Source organism: Anabrus simplex, chromosome 5, assembly GCF_040414725.1.
Source record: "Anabrus simplex isolate iqAnaSimp1 chromosome 5, ASM4041472v1, whole genome shotgun sequence".
NCBI classification, from domain to species: Eukaryota; Metazoa; Arthropoda; class Insecta; order Orthoptera; family Tettigoniidae; genus Anabrus; species Anabrus simplex.
In genome coordinates this window covers 161,703,320-161,716,256 of record NC_090269.1, presented here as the reverse complement: position 1 = coordinate 161,716,256, position 12,937 = coordinate 161,703,320, and positions in this window count along the sequence as shown.

Sequence of the window (12,937 nt, the reverse complement as noted above, 5' to 3'; positions counted from 1 at the left end):
CGACGTGAAAGAACTATATTTTTTGGAGAAATGTTTATTTCAAAAGTTTGTTTCTTGTTAAATTTCTTTCTGTTATTGTTTAAGTTGGCTGTATACCCCTCTCTTTCCCCTTGTTTTGTATTTAGCCAATCCCGAATTTCTTTTATTAATTTCTGACCAATCGGATGTATCTTCCCCCAACTTGAATATGTTGCTGTATCCTACCCAATAAAGCGTTTGTGGGAGGGTGTTCTCATTCCCCTAACGCCTCAAACATTCCGCGAGAGTATATAAACTGCTGATTTTAGGGTCTCCGGGCCACTTCTGTTCCATCTTTTCGTGTGTAAAGTACATAGCAGGGGGCGGGAAGCGCCTCTTTCTTCGGCGGCAGTCAACAACCAGGTAATGGCCGATTAATTACTTCTTTTCTTGCTTGCTCAGCAGTTTAACTCTCGGGGCGGGTCCGAAGTTTTTCCATTATGTAACCTTCCTTAAAATGTAAAGGAACTTGTATCTATTCCATCTTTTAAACCGCATATCGGGATAGAGAGTGCTTAACCCTCTCGAGCTCCCAATCATATTGTTTTGAGGTGAACTTATTTTTCTCAACCTATTCTTCGTTAACGTAAAACAAATTGTTCTTTTCTAAAGTCACCTCTGTAGTATGGGATTAGCCCTTGCATTAGTGGCCTAGAGCCAGATTAGGTTTTAAAAACAAGTGTATTAGGAGTACAGATCGCCTCCTCTCAAATTGTTATTTTAGAGGTCATGTAATTAACCTTCTTCTCATTTAACAGACCTCAGTAGGTTGGGTATTTTACCCCTGTGTATATGTCCTGAGAGGACAGCTTGAAAGTGGAATTAGGTGTGGCCTTTGACAGGCCTGAATTTTGAGAGCAAGTTGCTCTTTTCCCGAAAATTTTGTTTTCTGCGCGCCTCAAGGAGGCTTTACTGTGTATTTTGGAGCAAGTGCTCCTAGGCATGAATGGGGTTCTCCGCCCCTTTGTTGACACTTGTGTTTGGGGTAAAACTGAGGTGATTGCTCAAGGATTGTGATCGCGGGGCTCGAAGCCCAAATCCTGTAAAAACTGTAATTGTACTTTTGTTGCCTTGCTACTCTGTACCTGCCATGTTTGTTATTTCTAGATTTTGAAAAGAATATATAACCTTGTTAAATTTTAAATTAACTTTAATTTCGTAGCCTGAGACCTATTCACCACCCCGCACCTTCTTTCACCTCTAACTACCACGGAGAACTCTGTAACAATAATAATAATAATAATAATAATAATAATAATAATAATAATAATAATAATAATAGTAATAATAATAATAAAAGTAAATATCTGCACTCACCTGATCGCCCGACATTACGATATACAGAATTCAACAAAGGGGCAGAAGACCCCAATCATGCCCAGGAGCACTTGCTCCCAATAACGCAGTAAAGCCTCCTCGAGGCGCGCAGAAACAAAATTTAAGAAAGAGCTACATGCTCTTAAGTTCGGGCCTATCAAAGGCCACACCAAACTCCACTTTCAAGTTGTCCTCGAAGGACATGAAAACAGGGGTAAAAAGAAAACACCCAACCTACTGAGGCCTATTCGGTAAAGAAACAGGTCATTTACATGGCCTCTAAAATACCAACTTGAGAGGAGGCGTTCTTGCACTCCTAATACACTTTATATAAAACCTACTTGGCACTCAGCCGTTACTGCAAGGGCTAATACCATACTAAAGAGGTGACTTACAGAAGGAGACAATTTACATTACATTAAGGAAGAAACGGTTGTGAAAATAAGTTCACCTCAACGCAATATGAGTGGGAGCTCGAGAGGGTTAAGCACTCTCTATCCCAATAAGTAATTTAAAAAAAATAGATTTGATACCAAGTGTCTTTACATTTCAGAGGAGAGTTACATGGTAAAAAGGCTTCGGACCTGCCCCGAGAGTTAAACTGCTGAGCTAGCAAGAAAAGAAGTTATTAAACGGCCATTACCTGGTGGTTGAACTGCTGCCCGAAGAAAGAGGCGCTACCCGCCCCCTGCTACGTACTTTACACACTGATAGATGTTACTGAAGTGGCGCGGAGACCCGAAAATCAGCAGTTCATATACCGTCGTGGAAAGTTCGAGGCGTTTCAGGAATGAGAACGCCCGTCCACAATCATTTTATTGGCTAACAAAGAAAACCTCTACACTAGATGAAGAAGAAACATATTATTGGTAGAAAATTAATTACAGAAATTCCTTATTGGTCGAATTCATAACTGGCGGAAAGAAAGGGTTAATATTGCCAACATAAACAATAACTGAAAAAAATTAACAAAGAACAAACTTATGAATTCAAAATTTCTCCAAAAACACAGTTCTTTCACTTCGCACTAGGGTGCATAATTGTAGTCCTTCAGTAGTGCCATCTGGAAGAGAATGTCCACACTTCTTACTACAGGCAAAACAAAAGAACATCGAAAAAGACCCAGTTCAGAAACTTCAAAATTTACAAGTAGGGACATCTTCTGAGAAACCTGAGAATTAACACAGTAGATAAAGTTCAGACTTCCTCCAGTAGAGGAGTTTCAACTGGCGCAAAGTTTGAATTAGCGGCGTGGAGGTGTACCACCCGGTACAACAACAATAATAATAATAATAATTGTTACCGAATTTTTGTGGTAGTTATGCGTGAAAGAAGGTGCGGGGTGGTGAACAGGTCTCAAGCTACTAAAGTAAAATTAATTTACAATTTAACAAGGTTATATTTTCTTTTCAAAACAAAGAATAACAAGCATGGCAGGTACAAAGTAGCAAGTTCAAAGGGTAGTTACAATATTTACAGGATTTGGGCTTCGCGCCCTGACTTCACAATGCTAGGGCAATCAGCTCAGTTTTACCCCACACACACAAGTTTCAACAGAGGGGCAGAAAACCCCATTCATGCCTAGGAGCCCTTGCTCCAATTTACACTGAAAAGCCTCCACGAGGCATACAACACTCAATTTTCAAAAGAGCCACTCGCTCTCAAATTTAAGCCTCTCCCAGGCCACACCAAACTCCACCTTCAAGTTGTCCTCACCGGACGTAAACACAGGGGTAAAATACCCAATCTACTGAGGTCTATTAAATGAAAAGGAGGTTAATAAAATGACCTCTAAAATAACAATTTGAGAGAAGGCGAACTTGCACTCCTAATACACTTTGATTAAGACCTACTTGGCACTAGGCCGTTAATACAAGGGCTAATCCCATACTAAGGAGGTGACTTAAGAAGAGAACAATTTGTTTTACGTTAACGAAGAAGAGGTTGAGAAAAATAAGTTCACCTCAAAACAATATGAGTGGGAGCTCGAGAGGGTTAGCACTCTCTATCCCAGTATGTAGCTTTAAAAGAGAATATATGAAAACAGTAGTTACATTTAGGAAAAGGTTACATGGTGGAACGCTTCGAACCCGCCCCGAGAGTTAAACTGCTGAGCTAGCAAGGAAAGCAGTTATTAATCGGCCATTACCTCGTTGTGGACCGCTGCCGAGGAAAGAGGCGCTTCCCGCCTCCTGCTATGTACTTAATACACTGAAAGAGGGAACAGAAGTGGCCCGGAGACCCTAAAATCAGCCGTTTATATACTCTCGCGGAAGTTTCTAGGCGTTAGGGGAATGAGAACACCCTCCCACGAGGATTTTATTGGTTCATCAAAAAAAAACCTACACAATACTAAGAAGAAACACATAATTGGTGGAAAATTAATTTAAGAAATTCGGGATAGGCTAGATTTAAAACAAGGGGAAAGAAGGGGTTAATATTGCCAACTTAACCAATGACTGAAAGAAATTTAGCAAAGAACGAACATTTGAAATAAAAATTTCTTCAACAAAATAGTTCTTTGACTCCGCACTAGGGTGCACTATTGTTGATCTTCAGTAGTGTCCTCTAGAAGAGAAAGTTCACACTTCTTACTTCAAGCAAAACAAAAACACATCAAAAATGACACAGTTCAAAAACTCAAAATTTTCCACGTGGTGACATCTTCTGAGAAGGTAGCGAATTAATAGCGTATATAAAGTTCAGACTTCCTCCAGCAGAGGAGTTTCAACTGGCGCAAATTTTAAATTAGCGGCGTGGAGGTGTACCGCCCGGTACAATAATAATAATAATAATAATAATCATAATAATAATAATAATAATAATAATAATAATAATAATAATAATAATAATAATTGTTACCGTATTTTTGTGGTAGGTAGAGGTGAAAGAAGGTGCGGGTGTGAACGGGTCGCAAGCTACGAAATTAAAGTTAATGTAAAATTTAACAAGCTTATATTCCCTTAGCAAAAAACAAGAAATAACAATAATGGCAGGTACAGAGTAGCAAAACCACTAATCGAGAATGTACAATTACAGAGTTACAGGATTTGGGCTCCGAGAGCCAGACACACAAGTCTTGAGCAATTAGCCCAACTTTACGATATACAGAATTCAACAAAGGGGCAGAAGACCCCAATCATGCCCAGGAGCACTTGCCCCCAATTACATCATAAAGCCCCCTCGAGGCGCGCAGAAACAAATTTCAAAAGAGCGATCTGCTCTCAAAGATTATGCCTATCAAAGGCCACACCAAACTCCACCTTCAAGTTGTCCTCTAAGGACATAAACACAGGGGTAAAAATACCCAGCCTACTGAGGCCTATTAAGTGAGAAAAGTTAATTACATGGCCTCTAAAATACCAATTTGAGAGGAGGCGAACTTGCGCTCCTAATACACTTTGTTTAAAACCTACTTGGCCCTAGGCCGTTAATGCAAGGGTTAATCCCATACTAAAGAGGTGACTTTTAGAAGGAAACAATTTACATTACGTTAAGGAAGAAACGGTTGTGAAAATAAGTTCACCTCAATGCAATATGAGAGGGAGCTCGAGAGGGCTAAGCACTCTCTATCCCAATATGAAGCTTGAAAGAGAATAAATACAAAGATTCTTTACATTTTAGGGAAAGTTACATGCTGGAAAAGCTTCGGACCCGCCCCGAGAGTTAAACTACTGAGCTAGCAAGAAAAGAAGTTATTAATCGGCCATTACCTTGTTGTTGAACTGCTGCCCGTAGAAAGAGGCGCTTCCCGCTCCCTGCTATGTACTTTGCACAATGAAAGATGTTACTGAAGTGGCCCAGATACCCTAAAATCAGCAGTTTATATACTCTCGCAGAAAGTTCGAGGCGTTTCAGGAAGGAAAAACACCCGCCCACAATCATTTTATTGGTGGATAAAGAAAACCCCTACACAAGATGAAGAAGAAAAGATTATTGGTGGAAAATTAATTAAAGAAATTCGGGATTGGATAAATTCAAAACAAGGGGACAGAAAGGGTTAATATTGCCAACTTAAACAATGACTAAAAGAAATTTAGCAAAGAACAAACTTTTGAAATTAAATTTTCTCCAAAAATAAACCAGTTCAATCACTTCGCACTAGGGTGCACCGTTGTAGTTCTTCAGTAGTGTCGTCTAGAAGAGAATGTTCACACTTCTTACTACAAACAAAACAAAAATACGTCGAAAACAACACAGTTCAGAAACTTCAAAATTTCCAAGTAGTGACATCTTCAGGTTAACTTGAAAATTAACACATAAGACAAAGTTCAGACTTCTCCCAGTAGGGGAGTTTCAACTGGCGCAAAGTTTGAATTAGAGGCGTGGAGGTGTACCGCCCGGTACAGACCTCCCTCCCCCCCCCCCCTCAAAAGTCCCTCCATGGGTGACACATGAAATTCGCTTAAAACAAGTTCCGAGTTATGGTGTTGATATGGAAATTAATTGCAGAAGTATTTATAAAAAATTTCTAAATTTGGTCTGATCCTGTTTCAAAATTATTGTAGTAACTGTTGAAGTAATGTCTTTATGTTTGTAGAAGTTGAATTCAGAAGGAACATTTTAGTTTTTGAAGTTGAGGAAACAAAAAAATCTTCTAAGTCCACCAGATATTGCTGTTGAATTCCCAAGTGTAGTAATTGCTGATAGTAAATGTCCATGTAGTTGATTAAATATTTCGATGTTGATTAAGTTGGATGGCCAGACCGGCCGTTGCAGCTTGTGTCCAGAGGAGGCCGCTCGGACCCCTCAAGTACCATGAGATACCGCTCGCCCGCACCATGAGAGGAGTAGTGGTGTTGAAGCTCGCCGCGCACGCGGCGAACATATACAGGCTGCGGGCAAGTAGCAGGTCGTGCGCCGCACATCAGCCTTGGACGGGAGGAGGGCTCCGGCTCGCCGTACACAGGTTGGCCTCACTGGGGAAGGGCGGGCCCATACCCTGCCTCAGGAACAGTACGGCGCCCCGCTGCTGCGGGGGCACTGAAACATTAAAGCTCGGCGGCAGAATTTGTTGGACCATCATCATTTTTTTGAGGGCACAGGCTTTGTGGAGAGGTTGAGGGGCCAGCGGCGTGCAGATATTTATGGCATTAATAAGCCATTGTGTGTTGGGGAGCAGGAGACGGGAGCGTGGTAATGGCCGTAGCAAGGACAGGATGGCAGTTCAACTGATCGGGGGAGGTTTACAAAAAATGATTACGCTTAAAGGAAACAGATTGCAAGGGCTGAAGGCCTTAAAAGTGAAACCCCTCCGAGAAAAAAAATATAACCTTCCTATTTCTTTCAAAATAATATGAGGCAAGTTAACACAGAAATTACACCGGTTTCACCTGTGACAGGTGAACACTAAATATCCTCTAGGTGGCGGGATTTCTTAATAACAACGCAACCGGCGTAAGGAAATCGAGAATGATACAAGGCCCATGAAATCTGGGGGCAAGCTTGCCCGCGGGAACAAAATTCTTGACAATCACCTGGTCACCTACCTTCAAATTGGTGGGTCTCCGTCCACGATCATATCTTTCCCTAACCTTTTCATGAGACACCTTAAGATTGGCTTTAGCTTTCTTCCAAAGATCTTTAATATTATCCGGATCTATTGTCTCGGGTAGAATGTCACTCAGAGACCAGAGGTTAGAGAGCGGCGTGTTGGGATCGAACTTGAACATCAAGGAAGCTGGGGTAAACTTGTGAGATTCATGAACCGCCGAATTCAAAGCAAAAGCTAACCAATGCAGGGACGTGTCCCACCTAGAATGATCTTCATGATGATAGGCAATAAGCGCGGACCTGAGATTACGATTAACCCGTTCGGCCAGAGATGGTTGAGGGTAATAAGCAGAAGTCGTCACATGAGAGATGGACAAGTCAAAACAGAATTTACGAAAAAGATTTGATGTAAACGCCTTAGCATTATCAGACACGATATATTGGCACGGACCAAAAGAAGCAAAAATAGAATTTACGCAAGTAATGGTGGACTGAGCGCTAGCCAGCTTAGTCGGAAATAACCAGGAAAATCTTGTAAAACCATCTACGCATACAAAGATGAACTTGTTGGCATTCCCCCTTTGACTGGGGGAAAGGTCCTACATAATCAATATACAGGCGTTCCATGGGGCGCGACGCTTGATGCGAAGACAAAAGGCCTACTTTGGTGGACATGGTTGGTTTACTAAGCAAACAAGATTTACAAGCTTTTACTAGTTCACGGATTTCACCGTCCATACCCTTCCAGATGTACCTTTCACGAATCTTTCACGAGTTTTAAAGATTCCAAGACGCCCCCCTAATGGGGTTTCATGATAGTATTTGAAGATCATAGGTACAAGAACAGCTGGAACGACAACCTTCATCATCTTATCATGCCTTGATGGGCAACATAAAACACCATTCCTCAGACCATAAGGGACGACATGTTCCCCAGATGAAAGGGTTTCCATTATCAGAGCCAGCGTCGGATCTTCACGTTGGTATTTCTCGATATCCCTAAAGAGCATGGGAGCATCTGTTAAGATGGCATTAACATCAGATAGCATGGACTCGGGAGGTGAAGAACTATCGACCAGATCATGGGTCTCGACGTCGTTGGAAAACATACGGCTGAGTCCATCGGCAACAACATTTTCGGTCCCTCTGATATGCCTGACATCGAATTGGAAGGCAGAAGTTCGGATGGCCCAACGTGCTATACGACAAGTACGACGCGGCCTACCTAAGACCCAACTTAAGGCTTGATTATCTGTCTCCAGGTCGAATTTGACATGTTCCAGATAGAGACGGAACTTTTCAAAGGCAAATAAGACTGGCAAACCTTCGAGCTCATAGATGGAATACTTGGCTTCTTGAGCCGACAGAGTCCTAGATGCATAGGCGATGGGTCGCCTCCCTAGTTCAGTCTCTTGAAGAAGGACTGCAGCTACCGCCGACGACGACGCGTCGGTTTGGACGATGAATTTCTTCGAGAAATCGGGCATAGCAAGGACAGGGGCATTACAGAGTGCCAATTTAAGATCTTCAAAAGCGGCTTGTTGAGAAGGTCCCCACTCGAATTTGATGCCTTTCCTACGAAGAAGGTTCAAGGGCGCCGCTCTATTAGCGAAGTTAGGAATAAACTTCCTGAAGAAATTCACCATACCAATGAACCTGGCGATACCTTTGATGTCCTTAGGAGGTTTAAAATCACGGATGGCCTGTGTTCTAGAATGATCGACTGCAACACCATCAGGTGACACAATATGCCCTAGGAATTACATGGAGGGCTTAGCAAAGGCAACCTTGGACAACTTAACAGTTAACCCAGCCTTACGAAGGCGATTGAGAACTTCTCGCAGATGATCTAGATGTTCTTCGAAAGTCTCCGAAAATACGACGACATCATCAAGATAGTGATACAAGTACTCAAATTTGATGTCGGAAAAGACCCTATCTAGCAGTCTAGTGAGTACAGCTGCTCCCGTGGGGAGCCCGAAAGGTACGCGGTTGTATTCATACAAATTCCAATCCGTGGCAAACGCTGTAAGGTGTTTAGACGCTTCGGCTAGGGGAATTTGATTGTAGGCCTGATTCAGGTCCAAGATAGTAAAGAACTTGGCCTTACGGAACCATGAAAAACAAGCATGAAGGTCAGGAAGGGGCACAGATTGTATCACCACCTTCCAATTGAGAGCCCTATAATCAAAGACAGGCCTGTAGCCCCCTTGGGGTTTCGGGACTAGAAAAATAGGCGAAGAATACGCCGACTTAGAGGGCCTAATAATACCATCCTTCAACATCTGATCGATGATTTCTTTCAGAGCCTCCATTTTAGGTGGAGATAGCCTATAAGGTGGAAAACGGACAGGAATCGAATCCGTGACCTCAATTTTGTATTCAATAAGGTCAGTAACACCAAGAGTATCAGAGAACACCTCTGGAAACGACTGACACAACTTACGAATACTATCAGCCTGCTCCTCAGGTAGATGTCTAAGGTCTAACAACATCTCATCCTGGGTAGGCGAAATAGATGAACATGACGCAGAATTACATTTTAACAAGGGGATTTTACAATTGGAAGCAAATTTGAATGTGCACGACTTACTCTGAAGATCGAGCACAAGACCCGCGTGAGAAATAAAGTCGGCCCCCAATATGATGGGGCAAGACAAGTGCTTAGCCACAAACAATTTGATTTTCCATGTAAATTTAATAATACGAATTTTGACATTTACAGAACCGAGAATTTCTTATGGAGATGAATTAGCCGAAACATATTGAACAGGAGATGAGCCATAGTCAGGTAGTTTACAAACAGATTTCAATTTTGAATACCTTTGATCCGAAATAATTGAACAAACACTGCCTGAATCTAATAGAGCTGTTATATGCTCATTATTTAACTCAATTTTGAGAAAGAGGACCGGTGCGGGGGTATCTGCCGCAATCCTAAGACACTCTTTGGGGCATTCAAAAGATGAATTTGAAGACTGAACGTTCCCTGAATTTACGACCTGTTTGCCAGGGGCTGAGCCTTGCGTAGCAGAATTAGTCGACTCAGCCGAAACCGCTAGTCACTTATTATTAGTGACATTGGTGGAAGTTGCACCAGAAGTTGAGCAGGAATGGGTGCTATTTGAATTTGGGCAATTCTTGGCGATATGTGAGAAAGCCCCACATTTAAAACAGCCTTGTGATGAGCCAGCTCCATTATTTGCCCTACTAGATTTGATCATTGGACACTTGTTCCGAAGATGGTCAGGCGACCCGCAAGCGTAACATTTACGAGGTGTGACTGATCGGCGAGGTGGAGGCCGAGTATTACTAAAAGAAGGCGGGGGTTCTTTCGCGACACGCAAGGAATCGGCGTATCTAACTCCTTCCGCTGAGACGGCCAATGCTTCCAGTTCAGAGAATGTTTGCGGGCACGCCGCGAAACACAAATATGACCTATAGGATGATGAAATTCCTTCCACAATAGCCTGTACAATCTGATCTTCAGGAAAATGAAGAGCAAACACCCTAGTATAAAACTTAATGTCTTGTATGAAATCAGCCAGATTTTCATCCAATCTCTGTACTCGATAATAGTACTTCTGAATCAGAGATGACCTCGCGCGAGCAGGAATAAAATTTGCAAGCAAGTGTGCGTGAAAATCTTCAATAGATGACTGTTCAGCTATGGCTCTTACTATTTTGTCTGAGAGAATACATATTGCATAGGGATAGATGATTTGCAAAATCTGACATGGAGAAGGAGAAAAAACAAGGGCATGATCCTGAAATTCAACTAAAAACCATAAGAAACAAATAACTTCACTCGTAATGTTAACAGAAAACTTCGAGATACCTCTGAGCGACATTGCCAATGGATGAGGCAAGCTGCTGAACCCAGGTGACATAGTAGGTAAAGGTTTCAGTGGCAAAGAAGTTAATTCAGAACGCAATTATTCAACGATGCACGGCGTTCAGACTCGTTGTCCAATGGGGCAGAGATCGTTTGAGCTCCAACGGTTATCCTATTGACTTCTCCCTTAGGAGGCTCTTCCTCGCTACCTACATTCACCGTTGTGGGTTGATCGATTTTGGGAGGAACTTCCCCAGTTAACAATTGGGTAACCTTACTGGATAATTCAGAAATACTTTCAAGCAACGTACTAGCTTCCTTCCTCTGAACGTCATTCAACTTCAGAGACAACAGATCGTTAACTCTATTTGAAAAATGAAATAGCCTGCTTGCACACGCTTAATTTGATTAGGAGAAGGGTCATTTTCGTCAAAAAAACTAACTACAGATGCTAGCCCAGTAGTATTCTCGGTGATCGTGGAAAGAGAGTCGTCAATTTCTTTCTCTCCCAAAGTGGGGATGGAAATGGGCAAATCAGGGGACTCTCTAAGCTTGTTTGTGTCTACCGCAACCGTGCCTCCAGATTGCACATTTCTAATAGTTAATTCATAGATCAACTCCTCCTTGCGCAAATAGTTGAGATGGAGAACGTCGCGAGGGCCGGGCATGATGACAGAACAATTTTGCAAAAGAAAAAAATCAAAATTTCCAGCAACAGAGAAAATTGTTAGAGTTCGAATCAAAACAATGTTTAGCCGTCAAAAGGGGCTAAATTGAGACCCATTCAACCACGCTCTGCTACCACTTGTTACCGTATTTTTGTGGTAAGTAGAGGTGAAAGAAGGTGCGGGTGTGAACGGGTCTCAAGCTACGAAATTAAAGTTAATGTAAAATTTAGCAAGGTTATATTCTCTTAGCAAAAAACAAGAAATAACAATAATGGCAGGTACAGAGTAGCAAAACCACTAATCGAGAATGTACAATTACAGAGTTACAGGATTTGGGCTCCGAGAGCCAGACACACAATTCTTGAGCAATTAGCCCAACTTTACGATATACAGAATTCAACAAAGGGGCAGAAGACCCCAATCATGCCCAGGAGCACTTGCCCCCAATTACAACATAAAGCCTCCTCGAGGCGCGCAGAAACAAATTTCAAAAGAGCGATCTGCTCTCCAAGATTAAGCCTATCAAAGGCCACACCAAACTCCACCTTCAAGTTGTCCTCTAAGGACATAAACACAGGGGTAAAAATACCCAACCTACTGAGGCCTATTAAGTGAGAAAAGTTAATTACCTGGCCTCTAAAATACCAATTTGAGAGGAGGCGAACTTGCGCTCCTAATACACTTTGTTTAAAACCTACTTGGCACTAGGCCGTTAATGCAAGGGCTAATCCCATACTAAAGAGGTGACTTTTAGAAGGAAACAATTTACATTACGTTAAGGAAGAAACGGTTGTGAAAATAAGTTCACCTCAATGCAATATGAGAGGGAGCTCGAGAGGGCTAAGCACTCTCTATCCCAATATGAAGCTTGAAAGAGAATAAATACAAAGATTCTTTACATTTTAGGGAAAGGTACATGCTGGAAAAGCTTCGGACCCGCCCCGAGAGTTAAACTGCTGAGCTAGCAAGGAAAGAAGTTATTAATCGGCCATTACCTTGTTGTTGAACTGCTGCCCGAAGAAAGAGGTGCTTCCCGCCCCCTGCTATGTACTTTACACACTGAAAGATGTTACTGAAGTGGCCCAGAGACCCTAAAATCAGCAGTTTATATACTCTCGCAGAAAGTACGAGGCGTTTCAGGAAGGAAAAACACCCGCCCACAATCATTTTATTGGTGGATAAAGAAAACCCCTACACAAGATGAAGAAGAAAAAAATTATTGGTGGAAAATTAATTAAAGAAATTCGGGATTGGCTAAATTCAAAACAAGGGGACAGAATGGGTTATTATTGCCAAATTAAACAATGACTGAAAGAAATTTAGCAAAGAACAAAGTTTTGAAATTAAATTTTCTCCAAAAAAACAGTTCTTTCACTTCGCACTAGGGTGCACCGTTGTAGTTCTTCAGTAGTGTCGTCTAGAAGAGAATGTTCACACTTCTTACTACAAGCAAAACAAAAATACGTCGAAAACAACGCAGTTCAGAAACATCACAATTTCCAAGTAGTGACATCTTCAGGGTAACTTGAAAATTAACACATAAGACAAAGTTCAGACTTCTCCCAGTAGGGGAGTTTCAACTGGCGCAAAGTTTGAATTAGCGGCG